The 27,451-nt window shown below is 38.2% G+C and overlaps 1 protein-coding gene across 5 annotated transcripts in view; it reads right to left on the bottom strand.

Moving 5' to 3' along the window:
• Positions 1-23,173, bottom strand: part of TTLL7 (tubulin tyrosine ligase like 7) — a 160,339-nt gene extending 137,166 nt beyond the window's left edge. For 4 of the 5 annotated variants that reach the window (XM_082656213.1, XM_082656215.1, XM_082656217.1 and 1 more), the window contains exon 1: positions 23,051-23,173. The gene's annotated coding sequence lies outside the window, so the exon portion shown is untranslated. Of the gene's footprint in view, positions 1-3,066; positions 3,091-23,050 lie in introns of those variants that run through there. The other variant, XM_082656214.1, reaches the window with a different exon arrangement.
• Between the last annotated feature and the right edge of the window lie 4,278 nt (positions 23,174-27,451).

Raw genomic sequence — 27,451 nt, 5'->3', positions numbered from 1 at the left:
AACACTTAAGTGTAAGACCTGAAACTGTAGACTCCTAGAAGAAAACAAGGGAAATGCTTCATGATAGTGGTCTTGGCAATGATTTCTTGGATATGACACCAAAAGTACAGGCAACAAAAGCAAAGGTAGACAAGTGGGACTACATCAAACTAAAGTTTCTGCACAGCAAATGAAACTGTCAAAAGAGTGAAAGGACAATCTACAGAATGGGAGAAAATATTCGCAAACCATATATCTGATAAGGGGCTAATAGTCATAATATATGAGAAACTCCTTCAACTCAATAGCAAAACAATAAACCAATTAAAAAATGGGCAAAGGAGTTGAATAGACATTTCTCCATAGAAGACCTGCAAATGGTCAACAGGTATATGAAAAGATTCTCAATATCACTAATTATCAGAGAAATGCAAATCAAAACCACAATGAGATATCACCTCACACAATTGGCTATTATTCAAAAAAAAAAAAAAAGATAACAAGTGTTGGTGAGGATGAGGTGAAACTGGAACCCTCTCACATTGTTGGTGGGAATGTAAAATGGTGCAGGCACTGTGAAAAACAGTATGAAGTTTCCTCAAAAAATTAAAAATAGAACTACCATATGATCCAGCAATCCCACTTCTGAGTATTTATCCAAAATAATTGAAATCATGATTATGAAGAGACATCTTCACTCCCAGGTTCATTCCAAGACATGGAAACAACCTAAATGTCCATCAGTAGATGAAGGGATAAATAAAATGTGGTGTATGCACACAATGGAATATTATTATGCTTTAAAAAAGAAAGAAATCCTGCCATATATGACAATATGGGTGAATCTTGAGGATATTATGTTAAGTGGAATAAACCAGTCACAGAATGACAGATACTGCATAATAACATTTTTATGAGGTGTCTATAATAGTCAAACAAGGAGAAACAGAAAGAAGAATGGCAGTTGCCAGGAGTTGAAGGGAGGGGAATATGAAGAGTTGCTATTCAAAAAATATAAAGTTTCAAAAAAGAAAAAAAAAAAAATACTGATGCCTGGGTCCCAGCCCCAAACATTCCAATTTAATTGGTCTGAGATACAGGCTGGGCACTGAAATTTGTTAAAGCTCCCCATATGATTTAGACATACAGAAAAGTTTGAGAACCACTATCTAAATAGATGTGCTGTTTCATTTGATCCTCATAGTTCCATTTTACAGATGGGAAAACTGAGATTCAGACAGATTCACTAACTTGTCAAAGACTTGGACAGGTCTCCTCCGCTCTCAAAACCTTTGAACTATACCATGTTGCCTTCTGAACTGCAAATATGCTAAAGCCATCGGTCTGTTTCTCACAATCTTAAAACCCTGATGAGAAAAAGCCAAATAGTTCCTTTGTAAACCTGCATATTGGATATGAAAGGGTCCTCCCTATGAATTCTGAACTCTAGGACAGGTTTTTGCTTATTTGTTTTTTAAATACAGACCATGACCTATAGAGGGTCATGAAATCAATTTAGTGAGATTCAATCAGCATTTTTAAATGAAAGAATAGAATAGATGAAAATATAAGAGAGACAGACTGCATTGCATGTAGGAGGAAAAGTAAGTACTGAGTCTTGACATTTTTCTTTCTGGTGGGGGGCAGGGGGGAACGCATGGGTGTGTTTGGGTGTATGTATACTATGGCAAGAAATAAATTGTTATTTCTTCTTACCATGAGTTGCAGCCAAATATGTTTGAAAAATATTCTAGCTAGAGATAAAAGCATGAGATAAAAAGACGATCCTGAAAATGGTATTCATTTTCTAATTTGCATGCACTTAACCTGTGTTTTTCTCTAATCCTGGAATGTTCTCTTTCACCACCCAACATTCAAGCACAGCTTAGATGCCCTTTCTTTTCCTTCTGTCTCTTAGGCACAATGGTCTGTCTTTCCCATGAACACTGTTACATAATCTACCACATTGTATCGTATTTTTAAAGTATTTGATTTAAAGTTCTTTACTGGAAAAGGCAGTGTCTCTCATTCTGAGCAATATGAACAAAACACAGAGCCTGATACATAGTAGAGCTTAATGTGTTTATCTGGGTTTTTTTTAAATTAGGTTACAGCAACTCTGCATTATTTTACTCATGAAATTTTGGTGATACAAAATAAAGGTTAAGAATGAATCACATCTTCCATCTTTCTAAATAATCACAAATATAGTTACTTTAATATCTGGCTTATCGACAGCTAGTCTACATGATACCCTTTCTCTGCCAAGGATTACATCAAAGAAGCAGGAAGACAAACTTTGAAGATATCTCTATTGCATTAGCCTACATTGTTTATACCAGCCTACTCTCTTATCTATTTTAATATTAAATAGACTTTTCCAATTTCTGTTTTCATACTTGGTTTTAATTAAACAGATTTACTGAACACTTACCAAACAAAATACACTAAATAGGTTATGTTTTGTTTCCATTTTACAAATGGTAATGGGGAAAAAAAAACATTTTTACTAAAAGGCAAATCAAAATGAAACAAATAATGATTTATTCTCTCTTAATCTTGAATTCTTAACTCCACCAAACTCTTTTTATCATCTATGTTCATCTACATAAAGGTATTTTTATCATGTCTTTCACATTTCTTAACTTCACTGAAATACTGGCACTATTTGATTATTCAAAAAAAGTCTTAAAAATATACATTATATATATAAATATATATACAAATATGAGGTTTTAATATCTTATATCCCTGACCAGTCAAAAGTCCAATATTATCACACTGATCTGAATAATTAAGACATTTAACAGATATCATTCACCATATCTAGTAAGCAGTTAATAGAAACTACAGAAATTTAAATAAAACAGAACTCAAATTTATTTAGCATTAGAAGAAAGTAATTTAAAATTATAATAGGATATAAATGAGAATTAAAATTGGAAGAATGCCAGAAAGCATACTCCCTAAAAATCTATTTTAGGAATCCATGTGAAAAATTCTGCCAGTCTTTCTGCAAAGTTAACCTTCAAAATTTCTAGTTACAAACTTTTGCAATCTTAAAATGTGAAGAAGAAAATCACATACCATTCTTTGGTTTCAAATTTTTGGCCCAAATCAAATGGCTTTATGACCTTCTACTTTATGCAGCTTCATGGAACATTATGGGCCCAACTATTAGAATGAACAGCCAGCCATGGCTGGAGCGGACTGGCAGACAGCATCGCTGATTCATCTCAGGAGAAGCAGGCTGCAGCACCCACAGTTCTGATGATGTCCAAAGAGGGTAAAGTAATGGTCATAAGCCAAGTATTTCCTCTTGGAGCACAGACAGAAGGACTGGAAGTAGACAAAACTCTGAGCTCGCTACATTTGAATTTCAATTTAAATGTGGTTCCTTTGGGCCAGAAAAGGGCAGTGGGGAGGTAAAAGTAATAATTTGCAGAGCTATACTGTGATCCCAAGATTGGACAATTTAAATATGCTTTTTAGAATACAGTAACATTTTCCTGTTTCACGTAATTTCATTAACAAGTTATATGACTATTTCACCTATACTATACTAAGTATTTAGCTTGTACTTTATAACCTGGAGGTAACCTATAACAAAAAAAATGAATTTCCTATTTTCCTCATTTTAGTCCATTAGAATTTATATAACAACTATCTCACCTACCAAATATATACCTAAACATTTTAGAGTTAAAATAATAACCCTTCATCTATTATATTACACAATCTGAGACAACTGCTTAAGAAGACCATTAGGATAAAAATGATGCAGACACCAGTCATAGAGATTGAGTTACAAATGTGCCCTGGGGACTATATGCACCAGAGAAGCTTTTCTTTCTCAGCTTCCCAGTCCATTTATCTGGCTCCTCACAGACCAGAATCCACTAATTAGAGGAGATAGACTAAGGGACCCTAAACCAGAACCACATCCAAAACTCAAATGAGACAGATAAATTATAGTCATAGAAAGAAAGGAAAGGAAAGGAGAGGAGAGGAAAGAAGAGGAGAGGGGAGGGGAAGGAAGGGAAGGGGAGGGGAGGGGAGGGGAGGGGAGGGGAAAGGGTACCCCTCTTATTTACCCTCTAGAATGACATCCTGCAGATTTTCCATAATATAGAGAAGAATTGCTCTTTGCCAAAAATTAAACATTCATCTAGTTTTCCTATGAGAAACTGCAAATCTCAACCATGAAAGCAAGACTAATAAATAAATCTAATAATTAAATATTTTTATATTTTTATAACTGATTTTTGTTAACACATTGTATGACTCATTTTTTAAGGATCAGTTTAAATCAAAATTAAATCAAACTATACAGAAGACTTTCCAATAAAGCAAGAGGTGTTTTGGTATTTGGAAAAGGAAAACTGAATGAGAATTATAGTTTATTATATTATTATAACATATAATACTATATATTAATAATCATTTATAATTAATAATAGATTATGTTATTTTTATATGTTACAAATAAATAAGCATTTATTTAAACCCCAAAACTCTAATCTGGCAGTGAGGAAAATGGAAATTTCTAATATGATGGAAATTTGGCTACGTTATAATCCAATTAGTTGCTTAGAATTTGAAAACAATCATTGAGGCTAGGATATATAATTGAGTCTAATTCATTCTTTAGCACATGTTAAAAGTACCTAACTGACTCCAAACCTAAGATCATGACCTTCCCACTGATTTAGTCTGGACAAGAAGGATGGGCCCTCCTTTCTCTTGTGGGCCCTGGGAAGCAGAGAGGAGCCCGTGCTCTAGCTTCAGCCGCCTGCAGACATCACAGTGAATCTGAGTTAGTCCACCGTGGGCAGCCCCAGAAGGCTTTAAATGATGTGGAAAATGTGTACAGATTGTAGGACTTACTAAAGGCAAATTCACAAGGGATTACTAATGAAAGAAAATTAGACTCAAACGCTCAAAAGATTTTTAAAAATCAAATACCCATTACGTTGATCTGATAGCTGACTTTAAAAGACTACTGCTCAGGAAGCAAACCAACCTAAAATGCTCATGCAATTACTACAAACTAAGTTTACTCCTCTATTCAAAAAAGTCTGAGGCCTAATTCAACTTTTGCTAGGTGAGAATTTTCCAAACCCCAACAATTTTGTTTTCACTTTCTCTCGACAGAAACTTAACTGATGGTTTAAAAAACACTCCAGAAAAAATATTTTGGTCTGAAGAAAAAAATTACACTTCTCTGCAAGAGAAGCGGAAGTGGTAATTCCAACTATTTTATCTCTACCTAAAACTGTTCTAGCTGAAATGGGCATTTGGAGCCACATTCCATGTCATAAATTTAGGACTTCCAACACCTACTCTTCTGTGTGTTGGAACAAATGCAAAATTGATTTTGGAGGAGATTTAAACCTGTCTAAGATCATTACTTTAGCCCATTTGCTGCAGAGGAGCTGTGGCCTTCTATTTAGCTACATACATTTGGTAAAGTCCTCCTATTACTTGGTCCAGCTGACTCTCAAATCATGGAATTCTTTACTTGACTGAAAAGAAATAATAGCAGGTAATTCTCAGGGAGCAAAACCTCAAACGGATTGCTCCTTAACATCTCAGCTAAGAATAATAATATGTATGAAGGAATTCCTAAAAGATATGCAGAACTTTCTTTGAGACACTGTAACATCCATTCCTAGATTAAGCCAGATCATCAGAGAGCTACATATCTGGACCACACTACACTGTTGGTCACAGCCACCCTATAACAGAATAGTTATCATTTATTGAGCACAGACTACAATCTTCACCTATATCACAATGCTCTCAAGGTAGCTATTATTCTCATGTTAGAGAAGAAAATAATCAGATCTTTGGAGGTTACTTCCCCCCAAAACACAGATCCACATCATGGGCCCATTGAAGGACATTATAAAAAATAGCCCAAAATATCCTACTGAATTCCACTGTAAGGATGTTGAAGACATTTTGCATTACACTATACTGAATTCATTTTAAAAGAAACTGTAGCATAAATTTCACTTTGGATTCTACATAGCAACAACTTTGTTCCTCTTAGGCAATTGGTTTGTTTTTCTCTTTGATTAGCTTTTCAATTAATCATTAAACTTTCTGTGTATGTCCCTCTTTGCCTGGAAGTTAGAAAACTTGAATTAAATGTGTGCCCAGCTCTCAGTGCTTTGCGACCACCTAGAGGGGTGGGATAAGGAGGGTGGAAGGGAGATGCAAGAGGGAGGGGATATGGGGATATATGTATGCATATAGTTGATTCACGTTGTTATACAGCAGAAACTTACACAACACTGTAAAGCAATTATACTCCAATAAAGATGTTAAAAAAAAAAAAGCGTGTCCAGCTCTAATAAACATGCAGGATTTCATAACATGGATTTTGTGAGCTAATGTCTCCCCTAGCTCACTTCATCTTATTTTTTCCCCTCACTGATATTCTAAGTTTTTTTTTTGTTTTTTTTTTTTGCGGTACTCGGGCCTCTCACTGTTGTGGCCCCTCCCGCTGCGGAGCACAGGCTCCGGACACGCAGGCTCAGCGGCCATGGCTCACGGGCCCAGCCGCTCCGTGGTATGTGGGATTCTCCCGGACCGCGGCACGCACCCGTGTCCCCCGCATCGGCAGGCGGACTCTCAACCACTGCGCCACCAAGGAAGACCCCTAAGATTTTTTTATCATCTCATCTTGCATGTTCATTCTATTACAAACTAGGTATCTTCGAATGGTATTACCAAAATCTTATAAAAACTCTACAACGTGTACATTTTACTATATACAAATTATACTTCAATGAAGTACTGGGGAAAAATACAAAAGAAAAGCCATTTACAATAATCAAAATCAAAAGACAGTAATGTAAATATCTCTTGTACTATCTTTTAGTCAATTCTTGGTAAAACATTCTAAATTACTTAATCCTTGCATAAGTTATAACTGAATATTTCTTTTATAATTTGTAACTTAAAATATAGTTATATGTCTATATAAAACATTTGTTAAAGTTAGGGTGGAGATAATTTTGAGGCATTTCATTTTGTAAAGATTACATTATGGACTTCTATTGGTCTATTTATCGTATTTTTTCCTAAGAGATTAGCATACATATCAATGAATTGATGTGTTGTATTTTTTCCTAAGAGATTAGCATACATATCAATGAATTGATGTGGAGGAAAAAGCATCTTTTTGTGAAATAAAAATACTAGCGGAGAAAGAGGAAAATGTGCACGTGTAACAACTTGTTTAAACCAATGCCAAGTGTGAGATGCATATGCCCATGCCTCTGGCTTCACTTTTCTCCTTGCCTTGGTCATCTTAGTAGTGCTTCTCAAACTTTTGGTGCTGGAACTCTTTATGCTCTTTCAGTTTTGTTGAGCTTTGTTTTTGTGGGTCATATCTATCAATATTCACCTTATTAGAAAGTAAAACTGATAAATGTTTAAAATACTTATTCATTCATTTAAAAATAACAATAATAAAACCAGTACATGTTAACAAAAACATACTGTATTAAAAAGTAACTATAGTTTTCTTAAAAAGGAATGAGTAACATTGTTTTATACTTTTTCAAATTCCTCTAATATCTTTCTTCAAGAAAATAGATTCTCATACCTGTTTCTGCATTCATTTTTTTTTTTTCTGAGTAATAGTCTTTTATTTTTTTTTTTTAACATCTTTATTGGAGTATAATTGCTTTACAATGGTATGTTAGTTTCAGCTTCACAACAAAATGCATCAGTTATATATATACATATATTCCCATATCTCTTCCTGCTTGCATCTCCCTCCCTCCCACCCTCCCTATCCCACCCCTCCAGGCGGTCACAAAGCACCGAGCTGATCTCCCTGTGCTATGTGGCTACTTCCCACTAGCTATCTACCTTACGTTTGGTAGTGTATATATGTCCATGCCTCTTTATCGCTTTGTCACCGTTTACCCTTCCCCCTCCCCATAGCCTCAAGTCCATTCTCTAGTAAGTCTGTGTCTTTATTCCTGTTTCACCCCTAGGTTTCTCATGTCATTTTTTTTTTTAATTCCATATATATGTGTTAGCATACGGTATTTGTCTCTCTCTTTCTGACTTACTTCACTCTGTATGACAGACTCTAGGTCTATCCACCTCATTACAAATAGCTCAATTTCGTCTCTTTTTATGGCTGAGTAATATTCCATTGTATATATGTGCCACATCTTCTTTATCCATTCATCCGATGATGGACACTTAGGTTGTTTCCATCTCTGGGCTATTGTAAATAGAGCTGCAGTGAACATTTTGGTACATGACTCTTTTTGAATTATGGTTTCCTCAGGGTATATGCCCAGTAGTGGGATTGCTGGGTCATATGGTAGTTCTATTTGTAGCTTTTTAAGGAACCTCCATACTGTTCTCCACAGTGGCTGTATCAATTTACATTCCCACCAACAGTGTAAGAGGGTTCCCTTTTCTCCACACCCTCTCCAGCATTTATTGTTTCTAGATTTTTTGATGATGGCCATTCTGACTGGTGTGAGATGATATCTCATTGTAGTTTTGATTTGCATTTCTCTAATGATTAGTGATGTTGAGCATTCTTTCATGTGTTTGTTGGCACTCTGTATATCTTCTTTGGAGAAATGTCTATTTAGGTCTTCTGCCCATTTCTGGATTGGGTTGTTTGTTTTTTTGTTATTAAGCTGCATGAGCTGCTTATAAATTTTGGAGATTAATCCTTTGTCAGTTGCTTCATTTGCAAATATTTTCTCCCATTCTGAGGGTTGTCTTTTGGTCTTCTTTATGGTTTCCTTTGCAGCGCAAAAGCTTTTAAGTTTCATTAGGTCCCATTTGTTTATTTTTGTTTTTATTTCCATTTCTCTAGGAGGTAGGTCAAAAAGGACCTTGCTGTGATTTATGTCATAGAGTGTTCTGCCTATGTTTTCCTCTAAGAGTTTGATAGTTTCTGGCCTTACATTTAGGTCTTTAATCCATTTTGAGCTTATTTTTGTGTATGGTGTTAGGGAGTGATCTAATCTCATACTTTTACATGTACCTGTCCAGTTTTCCCAGCACCACTTATTGAAGAGGCTGTCCTTTCTCCACTGTACATTCCTGCCACCTTTATCAAAGATAAGGTGACCATATGTGCATGGGTTTATCTCTGGGCTTTCTATCCTGTTCCATTGATCTATCTTTCTGTTTTTGTGCCAGTACCATACCGTCTTGATAACTGTAGCTTTGTAGTATAGTCTGAAGTCAGGGAGCCTGATTCCTCCAGTTCCTTCTTTTGTTCTCAAGATTGCTTTGGCTATTCGGGGTCTTTTGTGTTTCCATACAAATTGCAAAATTTTTTGTTCTAGTTCTGTGAAAAATGCCAGTGGTAGTTTCATAGGGATTGCATTGAATCTATAGATTGCTTTGGGTAGTAGAGTCATTTTCACAATGTTGATTCTTCCAATCCAAGAACATGGTATATCTCTCCATCTATTTCTATCATCTTTAATTTCTTTCATCAGTGTCTTATAATTTTCTGCATACAGATCTTTTGTGTCCTTAGGTAGGTTTATTCCTAGATATTTTATTCTTTTTGTTGCAATGGTAAATGGGAGTGTTTTCTTGATTTCACTTTCAGATTTTTCATCATTAGTATATAGGAATGCCAGAGATTTCTGTGCATTAATTTTGTATCCTGCCACTTTACCAAATTCATTGATTAGCTCTAGTAGTTTTCTGGTAGCATCTTTAGGGTTCTCTATGTATAGGATCATGTCATCTGCAAACAGTGACAGCTTTACTTCTTCTTTTCCGATTTGGATTCCTTTTATTTCCTTTTCTTCTCTGATTGCTGTGGCTAAAACTTCCAAAACTATGTTGAATAAGAGTGGTGAGAGTGGGCAACCTTGTCTTGTTCCTGATCTTAGTGGAAATGCTTTCAGTTTTTCACCATTGAGGATGATGTTTGCTGTGGGCTTGTCATATATGGCCTTTATTATGTTGAGGAAAGTTCCCTCTATGCCTACTTTCTGCAGGGTTTTTATCATAAATGGGTGTTGAATTTTGTCAAAAGCTTTCTCTGCATCTATTGAGATGATCATATGGTTTTTCTCCTTCAGTTTGTTAATATGGTTTATCACATTGATAGATTTGCGTATATTGAAGAATCCTTGCATTCCTGGAATAAACCCCACTTGATCATGGTGTATGATCCTTTTAATGTGCTGTTGGATTCTGTTTGCTAGTATTTTGTTGAGGATTTTTGCATCTATGTTCATCAGTGATATTGGCCTGTAGTTTTCTTTCTTTGTGACATCCTTGTCTGGTTTTGGTATCAAGGTGATGGTGGCCTCGTAGAAGGAGTTTGGGAGTGTTCCTCCCTCTGCTATATTTTGGAAGAGTTTGAGAAGGATAGGTGTTAGCTCTTCTCTAAATGTTTGATAGAATTCGCCTGTGAAGCCATCTGGTCCTGGGCTTTTCTTTGTTGGAAGATTTTTAATCACAGTTTCAATTTCAGTGCTTGTGATTGGTCTGTTCATATTGTCTATTTCTTCCTGATTCAGTCTTGGCAGGTTGTGCATTTCTAAGAATTTGTCCATTTCTTCCAGATTGTCCATTTTATTGGCATAGAGTTGCTTGTAGTAATCTCTCATGATCTCTTTTATTTCTGCAGTGTCAGTTGTTACTTCTCCTTTTTCATTTCTAATTCTATTGATCTGAGTCTTCTCCCTTTTTTTCTTGATGAGTCTGGCTAGTGGTTTATCTATTTTGTTTATCTTCTCAAAGAACCAGCTTTTAGTTTTATTGATCTTTACTATTGTTTCCTTCATTTCTTTTTCATTTATTTCTGATCTGATTTTTATGATTTCTTTCCTTCTGCTAGCTTTGGGGTTTTTTTTGTTCTTCTTTCTCTAATTGCTTGAGGTGCAAGGTTAGGTTGTTTATTTGAGATGTTTCCTGCTTCTTAAGGTGGGCTTGTATTGCTATAAACTTCCCCCTTAGAACTGCTTTTGCTGCATCCCACAGGTTTTGGGTCGTTGTGTCTCCATTGTCATTTGTTTCTAGGTATTTTTTGATTTCCTCTTTGATTTCTTCAGTGATCACTTCATTATTAAGTAGTGTATTGTTTAGCCTCCATGTGTTTGTATTTTTTACAGATCTTTTCCTGTAATTGATATCTAGTCTCATGGCGTTGTTGTCAGAAAAGATACTTGATACAATTTCAATTTTCTTAAATTTACCAAGGCTTGATTTGTGACCCAAGATATGATCTATCCTGGAGAATGTTCCATGAGCACTTGAGAAAAATGTGTATTCTGTTGTTTTTGGATGGAATGTCCTATAAATATCAATTAACTCCATCTCGTTTAATGTATCATTTAAAGCTTGTGTTTCCTTATTTATTTTCATTTTGGATGATCTGTCCATTGGTGAAAGTGGGGTGTTAAAGTCCCCTACTATGAATGTGTTACTGTCGATTTCCCCTTTTATGGTTGTCAGTATTTGCCTTATGTATTGAGGTGCACCTATGTTGGGTGCATAAATATTTACAATTGTTATATCTTCGTCTTGGATCGATCCCTTGATCATTTTGTAGTGTCCTTCTTTGTCTCTTCTAATAGTCTTTGTTTTAAAGTCTATTTTGTCTGATATGAGAATTGCTACTCCAGCTTTCTTTTGGTTTCCATTTGCATGAAATACCTTTTTCCATCCCCTTACTTTCAGTCTGTATGTGTCTCTAGGTCTGAAGTGGGTCTCTTGTAGACAGCAAATATATGTGTCTTGTTTTTGTATCCATTCAGCCAATCTGTGTCTTTTGGTGGGAGCATTTAGTCCATTTACATTTAAGGTAATTATCGATATGTGTGTTCCTATTCCCATTTTCTTAATTGTTTTGGGTTCGTTATTGTAGGTCCTTTCCTTCTTTTATGTTTCTTGCCTAGAGAAGTTCCTTTAGCAGTTGTTGTAGAGCTGGTTTGGTGGTGCTGAACTCTCTCAGCTTTTGCTTGTCTGTAAAGGTTTTAATTTCTCCATCAAATCTGAATGAGATCCTTGCTGGGTAGAGTAATCTTGGTTGCAGGTTTTTCTCCTTCAACACTTTCAATATGTCCTGCCACTCCCTTCTGGCTTGCAGAGTTTCTGCTGAAAGATCAGCTGTTAACCTTATGGGGATTCCCTTGTGTGTTATTTGTTGTTTTTCCCTTGCTGCTTTTAATATGTTTTCTTTGTATTTAATTTTTGACAGTTTGATTAATATGTGTCTTGGCGTATTTCTCCTTGGATTTATCCTGTATGGGACTCTCTGTGCTTCCTGGACTTGATTAACTATTTCCTTTCCCATATTAGGGAAGTTTTCAACTATAATCTCTTCAAATATTTTCTCAGTCCCTTTCTTTTTCTCTTCTTCTTCTGGAACCCCTATAATTCGAATGTTGGTGCGTTTAATGTTGTCCCAGAGGTCTCTGAGACTGTCCTCAGTTCTTTTCATTCTTTTTTCTTTATTCTGCTCTGCAGTAGTCATTTCTACTATTTTATCTTCCAGGTCACTTATCCGTTCTTCTGCCTCAGTTATTCTGCTATTGATCCCATCTAGAGTACTTTTAATTTCATTTATTGTGTTGTTCATCGTTGCTTGTTTCATCTTTAGTTCTTCTAGGTCCTTGTTAACTGATTCTTGCAATTTGTCCATTCTATTGTCCATTCTATCTCCAAGATTTCGGATCAACCTTACTATCATTATTCTGAATTCTCTTTCAGGTAGACTGCCTATTTCCTCTTCATTTGTTAGGTCTGGTGGGTTTTTATCTTGCTCCTTCATCTGCTGTGTGTTTTTCTGTCTTTTCATTTTGCTTATCTTACTGTGTTTGGGGTCTCCTTTTTTTCAGGCTGAAGGTTCGTAGTTCCTGTTATTTTTTGTGTCTGTCCCCAGTGGCTAAGGTTGGTTCAGTGGGTTGTGTAGGCTTCCTGGTGGAGGGTACTAGTGCCTGTGTTCTGGTGGATGAGGCTGGATCTTGTCTTTCTGGTGGGTAGGTCCACGTCTGGTGGTGTGTTTTGGGGCGTCTGTAGACTTATTATGATTTTGGGCAGCCTCTCTGCTAATGGGTGGGGTTGTGTTCCTGTCTTGCTATGCATTCATTTTGATAAGTTCTTCTGGTTGAAATATATGGAAAAAATTGGCCTCACAGAGATATGTAGTTGGAAAAAAGGAGTATTTTAATACCCTTCTCAGATTATAGATATTTGAATTTGATACAACACCCAAACTCAACAAGCGGTAGTTTCTTGGTACCACATGAGGCCAGTAATATTCTAACAACCAAAACCAAATAAAGGAAGCACAACAAAAAGGAAACTACAACCAATATCTCTCCTGAAATTAATAGCAAAAAATATTTAACAATGTTGGCAAATTGAATACTACAATAAGCATGTATATGTATGTGTGTTTGTATATGTGTATGTATGTGTGTGTCATGTATACATGACCAAATGGGATTTATTCCATGTATGCAAGGCTGATTCAATATTAAAAAAATTAATCAATACAATCCACCATATCAATAGGCTAAGGGAAAAATCATATGTCCATATCAATTGTTGCAGAAAAAGCATTTGATGTAATTTGATATCCACTCAGGATAAAAAGTCTCAGTACACTAGGAACAGAGGGGTGAACCACCTCAACCTAATAAAGAACATCTACAAAAAAACATACAGCTAACATCATACTTAATTGTAAAAGACAGAATAATTTTTCTCTAATATTGGGAAGAAGGCAAGGACGTCCACTTTCACCATTCAAATTATTTAGCACAATACTAGAAGTTCTAGCCATTGCAACAAGGCAAGAAAAATAAATTAAAGGCATACAGATTGAAAAGAAATTGTTTCAGTTTGCAAATGACATGACTGTCTACATTAAAAAAAAAATCAAAGGATCTACAGTCCTAGATCCAAAATGTGAGTTCAATGAGGTTTCAGGATACAAGACCAACACAAAAACCAATTGCATTTCTATATATTGACAGCAAAGAAATGGAAACAAAAAAATTTTAATGCAGTATCATTTACAGTTGCCCCAAAGAATATGAAATACTTAAGTATAAATCTAACAAAACATGTGCAAGATATGTGTAATTAAAATTATGATATTTTGATAAAAGAAATCAAGGGAGACATATATACCTGGAGACACATATCATGTTCACAGATTGGAAGAATCAATATAGTAAAGATGTTAATTCTGGACTTCCCTGGTGGTGCAGTGGTTAAGAATCTGCCTGCCAATGCAGGGGACACGGGTTCAAGCCCTGGTCTGGGAAGACCCCACATACCATGGAGCAACTAAGCCCACGGGCCACAACTACCATGCCCACGTGCCACAACTACTGAAGCCTGCGTGCCTAGAGCCCATGCTCCACAACAAGAGAAGCCACTGCAATGAGAAGCCCTAGCACTGCAACAAAGAGTAGCCCCTGCTTGCCGCAACTAGAGAAAGCCAATGCACAGCAACAAAGACCCAATGCAGCCAAAAATTAATTAATTAATTTTTTAAAAATGTTAATTCTCCCTAAATTAATGTACAGGATTAACATAATTCCTATTAACATATTAGTTAAGTTACAGCAACAAAATTCTACATTAAACAGATTAAAAAATGGATCTTTGAAAAAGAAAAAGTTAATCAAAATTAAGTTTAATTTGTTAAATAATTACACCAGGCATCATAATTGCAAAGTCTCAAAAAATCTCATGGACTTCAAAGAATAAAGAGGAAAATAATAAACAGCAACTTGAAACAATTCTATCAATACATTTTTAAACTGCTAAAAATAATCAGTGCTACACAGGCAATAAAAGCAAAACTACACAAATGAGACTACATTAAACAAAATTTTTGTGTATGTCAAAGAACACAATCAATAGAGTGAAAAGGCAACCTATGGAGTGGGAGAAAATCATTTATCTGATATAAAGAATTCCAACAACTTAACAACAAAAAATCAAATAACCAGATTTAAAAATGGGGAAAGGGGCTTCCTTGGTGGCACAGTGGTTAAGAGTCCGCCTGCCGATGCAGGGGACATGGGTTCGTGCCCCGGTCCGGGAAGATCCCACATGCCGCGGAGTGTCTGGGCCCGTGAGCCATGGCCGCTGAGCCTGCGTGTCAGGAGCCTGTGCTCCGCAACGGGAGAGGCCACAACAGTGAGAGGCCCGCGTACCACAAAAAAAAACAAAAACAAAAAAACAGTTGTTTGACTGGTTTAGAGTAAAAATGGGGAAAGGACTTGCATAGACATTTCTCCAAAGATGATACAACAATCCCATTTCTAGCTATATATCAAAAAGAACTGAAAGCAGGGTATTGGAGAGATATTTGCACACCTATGTTCATAATGGCATTATTCTCAATAGCAAAGATGTGGAAGCAACCCAAATATACATCAACAGATGAATGGATAAACAAAATGTGGTGTATATACAATGGAATATTACTTGGCTTTAAAAAGGAAGGAAATACTGTCATATGCTACAACATGGATAAAACCTTAGGGCATTTTATTAAGTGAAATAAACCAGTCACAAAAAGACAAATACTGTATGATTCCATTTATATTAAGGTATCTAAACTACTAAAACTCATAGAAACAGAAAGTAGAATGGTGGTTACCAGAGACCTGGGGGAAGGGGAAAGGGGAGTTGTTGTTTAATGGATATAAAATTTCAGATTTGCAAGATGAGAAAGATCTAGGGATCTATTTCACAACAATGTGAATATATTTAACACTACTGAACAATACACTTAAAAATGGTTAACATGGTAAATTTTATGTTATGTGTTTTTATCACGATAAAAAATACAAAACATTAACTGAAAGAAAAAATTGTTGCATTTGTGGAATGCCTACAAAATATCAGAAATCACCCAAACAATTACATAAATCACAGTATTTTTACACTACTCTAGACTCTTTTCTTCCAGAAAACATGAATATCACTTGCATATTACCATAATATGTATAGTTATACCAACGGGAGAAAAACTCTTGGATTACCATTAGGTAATTTTACTTGGAGATCTAAATATCTATATTCATAGGTATTGCTGAGTGTATTTGTTTAATTTTGTTCTCAGTAGAAGCTATACTTCAGGACCTTCACTTCATCCTATATTTATTATTCTGGTTCCTTATGAATTCAAAAACAAAATTCACAGATATGCTTTCAAGCACATTATGGAAGTAAATAGGCCATATTACAACTAATGAAAAATACATTTAACTTTTAATTCCTTAGTCAAGGATGAAAATAGCTCTCAACACATACCCAAGATACATGTTTGTTTGTTTTTGTTTTTGTTTTTTGCGGTACGCGGGCCTCTCACTGTTGTGGTCTCTCCCGTTGCGGAGCACAGGCTCCCGACGCGCAGGCTCAGCAGCCACGGCTCACGGGCCCAGCCGCTCTGTGGTATGTGGGATCTTCCCGGACCGGGGCACGAACTCGTGTCCCCTGTATCGGCAGGCGGACTCTCAACCACTGCGCCACCAGGGAAGCCCCAAGATACATTTTTAAAAGAGAAAATGCCTCCTATTCCAAAATGACAACCTCCTAACATATGTAGCAGCAAACTTTTCTTTCTGCCAGAAATGCCCATTTGGCACTGATTTCTGACAAGTGAAAAAGTTTTCCACATATGTATAGTCCACTTGATTTTAAGAAGCACTGATCCCTCCCTTTAAAACTTTCCTGAATATTAAAATGTATGTTTTCCTTTAATTTTTGCAGCAAATTCCAGAAATAACTTGTTTAAATTTTCCAAAAATAATGGATTGAAGTATGTGTGTGTTGACTAAGGGTGAAACTGACATGGACTAAAGTAGACATCAGAGATTAGGAAAAAGTATTCAATGGATTTGATGACTTTTTTTTTTCCTCAAATACTGTAAAAGTAGTAAAACCATCTAATTAAACTAAAACTATCTAATAAATGAATGAAGGTCATCCCCTTGTTTACATGTAACAGTAAATAGTAGCGCCTATTGTCAAAATTAGTATAAAAGGGGCAGCTGTAGACCAATTTCTAATCCTATGATGATTCGGCATGCATTTTGCCTGGTTTTTTTTTTTTTTTCCCTCTGCCTAGCTCGATTTTTCACATCATTAAAACGGAGGAAGTAATATCTGTCAATCTTTAGGATTCTAGATTGAGAGATGTAAGTAATTAAATACAACATTATCATCTTGGATGTGCTCAAACCTACAGCTAAATGAAAATGTCTCCATCTGGTTTCATGTGAACTAAACTGATTGTAGAAAGTGTTCAATTTCTATCTTTCCTCTCCATAGAGTAGCTAGCACATATTTGTTTGGGTAACTGCAGACAGACCGATTCTAAATATAAACTGAGACGCGTGCTAAAATTACTGTCCTGATTTTTCAGCAATCACTATGAATGTCACACATGATTACAGATTTTATTTATTAAATACCTGGAAAAAATATATTTTAAATAATAGCAATGACAAAATTACACATGAAAATCTTCCCATCAAATGCAATGATGCAAATTAAATCCACAGTTCCTAACTTTTCCTACCAATACACCACACATACAACCATTCATATCACAAAGCCAGTCAAACACAGCACTAGAATCACATCAATTAGATTTTACACAAATTTTAAGTGGGCTCTCTTCTCTTACAAAAGAAAGACAGTACTACCTTAAATGAGAAGTATACCTAAACAGCCCTAAAATTCTAATCCAGCAAAGAGCATAGAAATAATCTTGAAGCTGCTGCCTGGATTACTGCTGATCCATCTTCCAAATTTACAAATGCTCACTTTACTTTAAAAAGTCAACTTCACTGCAAATAAGCTCACAGAGGAGGGAGGAGAATTTTTATGAAAACAAGCTACTGCCACCTTGCTGAATTAGATGTGTCACCAGTTCAGACTTTGCAAAGTAGTGGGTAAAAGAGATAGAAATGTTCAAAATAATCTTTTATCAAACATAATGTTCCATTTCACGTAGCTACGCAGAACAAAAATAACACAGAAGTTTGGAAGCTCAGGTGCCATAACACAATTTAGAAAAACCAAACAATGTGGACAGTTCAGCATGCCCATTGGACCAAAAATATCATCAATTTCAAAAGAAAGGAGTAATCAGCCCCAGGGGAGACGCAGTGACCACTTGACCACCTAACTCTAAACCTTCAAAGAAGTCAAAGAAACACAGTCCAACTAGTTGCTTACAAGTAAGAAGTGAAAGAAAAAAGAGAAAATTGGATTTATCACTCAACTCCCAGAGCCTAAACAACCCAACACCTTGGCTTTGTCAACTATCATGTATACCATGGGTGGGAACGTGTCAGGTAAATGTCAAATGGGAACTAACGAAACAAGGGTAGTGGAGAATAAATAATAATAATAAATAATTTAAGTTTTTAGCTTTAACTTAACCCTAGGGAAAACTGTTGACTAAGCCCAGTTGAACTTTGACAAATAATGCCTGGGAGGAATGGAAATAGACTTACCACCTTCTAATAGCTTAAGCAAACTGTTTTAAATAGTAGGTCCCAACTAAGCACACGACAAATTCTGCCCAGAATATTACTCAGCCTACCTCAGTGCCCAATTTCCACCAGAAATCATCTGTCAGGTCCTAAAAAGACGGGGCCTATTTTTGGTTTGTAAAGTGATGCTTCAGTTTTCATTGTTTCCTTTCACATCTTCCCAAACTGATGATATATTCCAAGTTCCTGCCTCTCTGCTAACTACTTGTGCCCTCGAGGCACTTTCGTATCCCTAACTCCCCTTCCACTGGTTCTCAGAGACACTTCATGGCCTCCCTGCCTCAGTGGCTCCCTGGCCTCAAATTCCAAGGAGAATGGGGGTGGGATCCAGAGGAAACCCAGGTGAGAGCCTGGGGAAGCAAGGCAGAGGCCTGGCCAATGTACCTGTCCAAGGAGGTAGCGTCATGTAACCCTACAACTGGTGGGACACTGAAGCACACTGTCTCTCCTCAATGAGGGGAATTTCCTCTGGTCGAGAAATACTGGGAACGAGAGGAGGGGACACCGGAATGCCAGCAGGGGATGTTGGAAACCTTAGGCGACTCCCCAGCGGCTGCTGTTCTCAAAGGCCATCTCTGGCAATGTGCACGGTGGAGAGGGCGAGAGTCTTCAACGTCCACCAGACACTCTTGCACCATGTAACCTGGGCTTCTGCTGAGAACTGAAGGAGGTCTGGAATTCCTGCGCTTACCTATGTGGATTCTTCAAATTAGAACGCGATAGTGAGTTCATAAGCCTTGCACTGCTGGGATACTGCAGCTGAGACCTGGGAACCTGATACAGAAGGGTGGAAGAAGTTTGAAAGAGACAGATATTGTGTGGAGGATAGGGGTGGATTCCTGAGGGAAGAGCACGGTAAAGGAGAGAGTTGACGTCCACAAATACAACACCAGGACCAGAAAGTAGTCTATCACACAAGCCCCTTCTCTGGCTACAAACTCTTGCTCACTCTCACCAAACCTGTCCTCCATTATTTACATCTTCTCTCTTCAGTGGCCCCAACTGCCTGCCTTTCTCCCAGTATCCATGATTTAACTAATCTTTCTAATCAAAAGACAAGTTTGCCTGAAACAGTAATAATCTGAGGAGTCACAGACAGGAGTGTTATTAATTATTAACATGCAAATATCCTGTACTTAATATGCTAATGCTCCAAAGAATACAAAATCCAGTAGAGTTTTAAAACTTGCATAAAATTTAGTCAAAGTAAGCATCACAAAAAAAACCTGTAACTATGTGTAGTAATGGATGTTAACTAGACTTACTGTGGTGATCATTTTGCAACATATACAAATATTAAATCATTACGTTATATACCCAAAACTAATAAAATGTTATATACCAATTATAGCTCAATTTTTTTAAAAAAAGTCAAACAAGAACTCATACCTTTTAACCCAGAACTTTTATTTCTGAGACTCTATCCTAAGGAACTAATTTCTAAAATTTAGAAAAGAGCTTATGAACAAAGATGTTCATCACAGTGTTATTTATTATACAATGGCTATGTATTTGTATAACAGATTCACTTTGCTGTATACCTGAAACTAACACAACATTGTAAATCAATTATACTGCAATAAAATTTTTTTTAAAAATACAGTGCCAATGAGGAGTGATTAGGAATTTATGGCACATCTACCTCATGGAAACTTATGTAGGCATTTTAAATGTTCACTGTCAAATTGTAATTAAGTGAAAATTACTGTTATAAAATTTAAAGTAAAAATGTATAAAAAGTAATATACACAGCATGATTAAAACTATGTGCGGAAAAAAGAGTGGAAGGAAACACATCAGTATGTTAATAGTGGTTGTCTTCAGTTAGTAAGATTACGGTGATTTTTTTAATATATTCTTAGTTTCCAAATTGTTTGTAATACTATAATGAAAGGGGGAAAGCTTTTAAAAAGGCAAACCTCCTTGGAAGAGGAAAAATCTTACTTGCATAGAAAACTTTCTGGGTTAGTACTTTTAATATCAGTACCCAGGAAATATAACATTTTCTCAAACAGCACTTGGAACAAGGAATATGGAGCAAGACAAGCCAAAGAGAAACTTGGCTTGCTCAGTCACCTACACTAGTTCCCTATGATTACCCAATAAGGAGCAGATTTCACTGCCTGATACGCAAGGTTCCTCATAATTTGTCATCATGCATCCAAACAGTACATGACCACTTCTCTGCTGAACTTCTTCATCTGGCTTTCTCTTTCCTACTAAAAGCCTTCCCATCTCTCAGAGAGTGATTTAATACACTTCCATCCATGAAGACTTTCCTGATCCTCTTATGGCCCTAGCCATTACTATTTCTCCTTCTTCTTAAGGTGTTCATATGGCACTTAAGTCTGCACTACATTTTTCCGGTATTAAGCCAATTCTACCTATTTGGTTAATCGCTCATATGTAGGTAAATATTTTCCCAGCTAGACTTTTAGTTTCCCCAGCTAGACTTTTAGAATTTAGATGGTCTGCAGATAGTAGTCATTTGACAAACACACACACACACAAAGGGAAGAGAGAGAGAGAATACAGTTCCAAAGCCAAGTTGGTATTATATTCATACTCAGTGATGTTATCTAAATAAAGTGTATTGCATCTGTTTTAAAATGCTCCTACTGACCCTCCAACGCTAGAACATGCACTTTCCTTTTTTTTTAAATAGCAGTGGGATTGTATTTTTGCTTATTCATTTATACCAATTCTGCTGTCTCCTTTGGGATTAAACAGATTGGACCACAAGAGGCCTCACTGAGGTCAGGGTATGGTCTATAGCCATATAAAGAACAAAAAGAAATGACCTCCTAGAAATCAAACTTAAGACTCATCTCAAGACCCTACTTCTCTTAACAGCCTTGTCTGAACAACAAATGTAAATTTGTGCCTCCATTTTATCCCTTTAGTCTATCAATATCCTCATCAACTCAAAAAAGAATTCTCCAATGCAAATGGTTAAATACTTTAGAAATGATGGACGAAGATGACTATGATCCTATCTGCCCTCATATACTAGTCCAGTACTTGGAGATAATGGGCATTTGTACTATAGCAACCTGCTTCCTGAAACATCAACAAGAGTTGCATATCTTAAGAGAAAATACATAAATCGTAAATGAAAGCAAATCAAATGGCCAAGCAAGGAACAAAGAAAAACCTAGCATCCATTATTTTTATAGAAAGAGCATACAAGGTCAATATAACTGTTGACTCTGAAGGGCAGGGTAAAAACAAATCAATACAGTCTCCCACTATACAGAGCTACACTTTGCTACAACACATGTTTTGTGTAAGAGTCAATGCTTGTCCAGATTCCACCACTAGCTAGCTGTGTAATCTTGAACCTTCTCTGTATTTCAGTTCCTTCGTCTGTAAAATGGAGCTATCACCTGCTATGCCAAAGCACAAAGCATTCACCATCTATCACTGCCAAAAAAGTGTTGAACAGCTCCTGTTATGACCTAGCTCTCCTATGCAGTGTGGTCAAGATACTACATTTTGGCATATGCTTTCTAAGAAAATAGTATATTTTTTCATATAATTCAAAGAATGCTCCTACTTTTACACTAAAAGAATGATAATTCCATACATAGGAAGTTTACAGGTTGTTGCTGTTGTTTGAGATTACTTCTATGAAAATTAATACTATGTTTAATATGTAATAAATCATATACTTGTACATATAACTTGGACACACTTGGATACACAACTCCTTAATACAGTGGAAGGTTCGTGGGCTTTGGGATCAGGGCATCTCATATCCAAATACCTATGCTGTGACCTTGAGCACGTAATTTAACTTCCCCGCTTTTCACTTTGTACATTTGGTTCTGAGTTGTTGTCGTGATTTAATGAAATTATTTATATATATATATATGTATGTATACATAAAGTGCCTAGGCTCTGAAAGTATTATTTCCTACCTCCCTTAAATCTTTTCCTACTATGTCAAGACCAATCAAACCCACTCTGAATACAAGACAGGTTGGATACAGCATCTTTCTCACACGTTTGCGGGGGATGCAACGCGATGTCAAGTTGCACGAATGATGGCACGAATTGGGCATCCAACCGAGGAAGAAGTAGAAAAAATGACAGGTGTAGAAAAGGGCCCTAGACTTCACTCGCCTGTGCGAAAAAGACACACTGAATACTGCACCGCACACTCACGGAGGTCTGTACCGTGATGTGGGAAAAGGACAGAATCACAGAACAAGCCAGCAGGGAGCCTCCTAGCTCCCCCCACCCGACCTCGCCCGCCGGGGTCGTTCATCTGGAACCCAGAAGCTGAGGAGAGAGCAGCAACTGACCTCGCCCCCCCACCCTCCCCCATTCTGCCCAAATCTCTCAGGGTGCGAATGGTGCTGAATCATTAGCACCAACAGCAGCAGCTCCCCGTGCCGCTGCTCCCGCGGGGGCCAGTGTCCCCGGAGCAGTGACCGTCCGGGGGGGGACCGACACCTCGGGGGCGTGGGGACAGGGAAAGGGGGTCAGGGAGGATCGGGGCAGCAGGTACTCACCGGAGTAAGGAAAACCCAGCCCGGGTCCTCGCCTCCGGGCTGCGGACGGTCCCTCCACGGCTCCCGCGCGCCTCGGCTTCCCACCGCAGCTGCCCCGGGCCCGGCAGCCCGCGCTGAATGTCGGCTGCTCCCCTCCGCCCGCCCACCCACCCACCGCCCGCGGCAGCCACAGCTCTGGGCGCCGGCGCTCGACCCGGAGCAGCTGGAACAGGGGTCGTTGCCAAAGGGGTGGTGGCTACCGACGGGCCAGACCATTCGCGGGCGGCGACCGGGGGTGCGCGACGTGCGCGGCGGAGCGGGAGCGAGGGCGCCGGGGCCGGCGACGGTTGGGAGGAACCAAGGACGAGGGGGCTTCTCAGCACCCCGCCCCTCTCCGGGATGGCTACGGGCGGGAAGGGCCAACCGAGGAGCGACCGCTTTTCCCTACTGATGACTGAGAAGGCGCTTTAGCTTTTCCGGCCCCCTCCCGGTTTGCTTTGGTCCCGCTCTGGGTTCTTTTAGAAGCCGGCAAACAGAAGACCTAGCAACGCGGGCGCCTGGGCGGTGTCCCCTCCTAAGGAGATGTGAAAGGGCGCTGGCCCGGAGCCCTGCCTCCGTGCCCCTGCTGCTCCAGCGCGGGCCCCCGGGGCGCCAGTCCTGCTGCAGAGCTCACCACTGATGTATTACCACCAAACAGAGCGGGCCGTCTGGAGCACTTGAAGGGACTCTTCAGATCTTTTATCCAAGCATCTCTGTGGAGCAAAAAATAAGAGGGTATTTATCCAAAGCCAGCTTGAAAGTTAGAAAATAAAATCAAGTGGTGCCCCCATCCTGTAGGTGCTTTGTAGTTACGGAGAAGTGAGCGACAGTCTGATATCCGTTTTCCTTTCCTTCGCAAAGGTTGAACCACAGCAGATGGAAAATGTAGATTTAGGAAACCGCTTTAACATATAGATCTATACAAGATGATTAAAGAAATGCACAACTATTTGAGGGTCATTGTGCACCATTTTACAGATCAGTGTCTTGGGAATGGGGAGGGAATCGTGTCTTCATATGAAGTGAACTTTATGTAACTGGAAAGAGACGCCCCACACGTGACATCCCTTAGACTTTAGTGAAAGCACTTTTGTGGTCCCTGCCCCTGACACAACCAGGCTGAAACAAGTTCCTGTCAGACCATGGTGGAGATGGAGACAAGTGTATTGTTCTCCTTATAGAAAGAAAAAAAAAGAACAGAGTTGGCAACTACCTATAAAATATGATTTAAGGGAGACCAAAAAAAGGCCCACCAGATTCTCCTCAATATGAAATTCCACAGTTAAAAGCCGTTTTCTCTGGATTAAGGCTTTGTTCTCTTTTGAGTAAATTAACAAGACTTTTTAACATAAATTGAGTACCAGCTATGGACCAAACACGGGGCATGAGGGATTTTAGTTTCCCAACCAGGAATCAACCGGTGGCCCCTGCAGTGGAAGCATGAGGTCTTAACCACTGGACTGCCAGGGAAGTCCCCATATAGCTGCTATTTTTAAAAAAGAGAAACTGGCCTCAGAGTTTGTTGTGCTGGGTTCACATATCATAGAATGAGTGGCAGACCAGGCATTGCAACCTGGAGTTTTTGACTAACGCCTTTCCACTAGAATGCCTCTGGGAAACACAGGCTAAGCCTTATCCCACCCATGATTGGCACTTGAACATGAGTTTGTTTATCCTTCCCTTGTGAAAACTAGGTTTCATAGTGGAGAAAGGAACACTTCAGTATCTAAGTTGGACGTCACCCTGAGATTAGGAATAAGGATCAGCAAGAAGAAGCTGGACTTCATCCAGAACTAGACTGAAAACATCTATTTCAAAAACGCATGATTAAAGTCATGTGAAGGTGAGGAGGAATTCTTCACTATTTTTTTGTTAATCACTATATGGCATTTTACACAACACTTAAACAATTGTTACTCTATTACACTTTACGCTATTATTCTTCCAATCCCAGGTAGGAGAAAGAGTTTTTTAATGAGCCTAATGTCATTATATACCTCCTTATATACCTTACTAGAATTTAAAGAAGTTAACAGGGCATTAACAACTTTCATATCACCTTAAAGAAGCTTTCTGAAAATTAAGAAATTAAATTGTTAACCTTATGTTGTGCCATTGTTATGATGTTAACTTTTGTTATAGATGTTCGTACATCACTACCAGCGCAACAGAAATGCCCTGAGCTCCACGGTGCTGAGAAGCCGGGGCACTAGATCCTCAGTGAAGCCAGGCAGCTGTGACTCAGGGCCAGGATGGCCTCTGCCTCGGAAATGTGTGATTCTTCTCTCCACGCACAGATGTTTCACTTTCAAAGGAGACAACAAAGGAACAGAACTGAGGTAGACAAGATGCCTTTTGAATTAGAATTCTCTGTCTGGTTGACAGAGATATAAGCAAGGAGCATAAGGTCTTTGGTGGGCCACCTGAGACCAAACTGGGATTTAGAACCTTATCATCTATAAACCTGATGGACTTGGTGACAGCTCCAGCCATCTGTTCGTATACATTGATGATCTTGGAGCATGTGTTTCTGAATAAAGAAGGATGGAGAAATTTTGTGCCAGAGGCCTTGGGAAACTGTCGAAAGGAATGGAGGGAGTGATGTTGTGCCTGCATTCCCTGCTCTCCCACAGAGTCTTTGAAGGGTTTTAAGCCCTTTGGGGAAATAACTTAGGGCCAGAGACTGAGGAATCATTTTTGCAAATGACTGTGGGATTTCAGATTTAAGAAGTATTACTTTGGGCTCTGGTGACAAAGTATAGCACAGAACTGGAGAGAGGGTCATTCTCTCAACCCAGTCTGCCACAGACCTCTGTGTACCTTGTCACCAGTAAGGAAGGGCTCTACCCAGAGAAGGCATATTCTCATAAAGGACACTAGTGCCCAATCCAGGGTCAAGATAACTTGATGAGGAGCACAGACCAGTAGAACAGAAGTGGAATTCTTCCTGAGCATCTGAGAGAAACAACTGAAGATTTCCAGTCCTAAGTGGTGGAGCCCGGGTAGAGGGAGGTAATTGATAAAACTTATTTAGGCAGTGATATTAAGGTGAATTCATTTGTATTCACAAACCAGAATCACCTGGGGATGTTCAAATGATATTACACTTTAAATTATATTAATAAAAAGAGAGCTAGAGAGAAAGAAACTACTTAATGCCTTTGATAAAAGTACAGTGTGAGCCACACCATGTTGAAACTTGATTCAAGAATATTAAGTACCTACTATGTGTTGGCCCCATACTAAGGTGTATGGTGACATTAACCTTCCAAGCTAGTCTTGCTGAGGAGAGTATTTACTAGCGTAATTGAGGCAGGAGATAAATGGGTTCCAGTTGTAGAATTTACAACTAGCCTCCTATTTATACTTCAGATAGAAATAACAACAGGAATAGGATGAATAGCTGGACTTTGTCTCCTGTGAACACTTTAAGATAACAGTAATGGCAGAGGCAGAGAGGGGCTAAGCCCTGCTTGGATAAAAGATAAGGAAGTCACATCTTTCTCATTGTTGGGGTCAGGGAGACGCCCCAAATTACACATGCACAGAAAGTTTCCTCAGGAGAGGGGGCACCAGACCACAATAAGTTTTGCTAACTTCCCAGAGACCCTCAAGTTGAAAACCATCTTGGCTAAAGGATGCACGTGCACATAGGGAGGACCCTGAGACAAATCAGGTACAGGGTCAAAGCAAGACAATTGGCCAGAGGAAAACAAAGACCTGGAAGACTGCCCCCTTATAAATGATCTAAACTTCCCAAAGGTACAACTCTTACTGAGCCCACCCATGTGTCTATCCGCACATATTCCTCTCTTAATAAGCACTTTACCTGCTTGGCTATTTTCCATCTCTTTGTTGAAATTCTTTCCCAAAGGGGCCGAGACCCAAAGCAGTGCCGCCATCTAGGTTCAATCCCTGGTCGGGGAACCGAGATGCCACTTCAAGTCCCCACAGCCGTGGCCACCCTACAGGTCCCCTGAGATCATTATTTCTGTTTATTTGCTTTTAGCTAACATTTTTTAAATCATTATTATTTTTAAAGTAAGTACTATTATCCTATGAAGCACTATTTTCATCCTCATTTTTTAGATGAAGATACTTAAAGGTTAATTTGTCAAAGGTAACACAGCTGGAAAAAAGCAAAGCCAGGTTTCAAACTCAAACCAATACATGACGTAACTGTCTACATACTTTTACTGCCTCCTGATACACAGAAAGCAAGTTTCACATCGTATGTTTGTCTACCGTGGGAAATCTATTTTCTTTTTTTGTAATTGATTTTCAACTCTCATATTTAAAAGGAAATGAATCATTTCTCACAAAGAGGATTTAAATGAGAGTCCTCCCAGTGGAAACACTGTACCCTTTTCTATGGACTGTTTC

This window comes from Grampus griseus (assembly GCF_964374135.1).
Source record: "Grampus griseus genome assembly, chromosome: 1".
NCBI lineage: Eukaryota > Metazoa > Chordata > Mammalia > Artiodactyla > Delphinidae > Grampus > Grampus griseus.
Note: the sequence above shows the minus strand (reverse complement) of the source record. Positions and strands in the feature narration are given on the sequence as shown.